Below are 1,174 nucleotides of genomic sequence, written 5' to 3' on the forward strand. Positions count from 1 at the left end.
GTGAGCGTCTCTGGGCTAATGCGCAGGGCAGTTCTCCGCGGCACCATTGTTCCCACTTAAACAGGGGGGTGAACCGGAGGGTAAATAACTTGCCCGGTCGTAGGACGTATAACTCCCGCTCATGGTCAAAACCATCAGTTACCATTTTTAGCAGAAAATACTTGAGTCGGTGGCTAGAAATGTGTGCATTTCCTATGCAAATTCATGTCAAAACTCTCAATATTTTAGAGGGCAATTAGCTGGCTATAAAATAAAACAGCCCAGCTTAGGCTAGGCCATGGGACTTAACATTGATGCATCTCAGGGACCCAGTGCTATGAAGGGAGAGGAACGGCCTCACTTCTCTGTTACCAAGGTTCCCGGTCTCCATGGCAACCCTACATCCGGAGTTATTGGGATAATTGAGGTACTACCGGTGCCTTAACGTTTCCAGGTACCTGAGGGTCTCCAGGTATCATCACTGCATGGGCCAGCGGCAGGGTCTACACGGCTAAAACAACCAGTGCAGAGGGGATACTGAATTCATCCCGATGGCTTCTCAGTGTATAGTCAGGCCCCATCAGCAACCATAGACGATAGGTCAAGAAGAGTTTCATAAATGGAATACAGATCCACCGTGAGTTACCATGGAGACACGGAGCGTATGCTACTTTTTATTTTGTAACGGTGGCAGAAAATACTGACTCCTCTGGGCTGCGGTTTTAGCTAATAGGGGGGACCCCCACTCCAGGCTCCTCACACAGCCCTTAGTCGTGTCTGAGAAGCTGGGTAGTGTCACCCAGCCATGGGGTCAAGTTCAGTTGCCTAATGAGACTGTCTGTCCACCTGCTCAGGACTGAGTCACTGAGGTCCAGGGACTTTGGGAAGGCACGGTTTCTCCTTGAGCCTCTGGTGCAGATGGGAAAGGGGCGGGGGGCAGGAAGGGGGGCAGGAGGGGCACTCTGCTCCCCCTGGGCCATTTCCATATCTGAGCAGAAATATGTCAAAATAAGGAGCGTGGCGACTTCCGGGCAGTCCCTTCCTGACAACCAATTTTCCTCTGCTCTAAGTGGTTAAACCTTGGGCTCCTCTCCTCCGTAGACGTGTGGTAAGCAGTCAGACAGACAGGAGCAGAGCAAGGACAGGGCCGGGGACAGTAGGTCACCAGGGCGAAAAGCCCTGGGTCCTAGCAAAG

This window comes from Myotis lucifugus, unplaced genomic scaffold, assembly GCF_000147115.1.
Source record: "Myotis lucifugus unplaced genomic scaffold, Myoluc2.0 scaffold_372, whole genome shotgun sequence".
NCBI lineage: Eukaryota > Metazoa > Chordata > Mammalia > Chiroptera > Vespertilionidae > Myotis > Myotis lucifugus.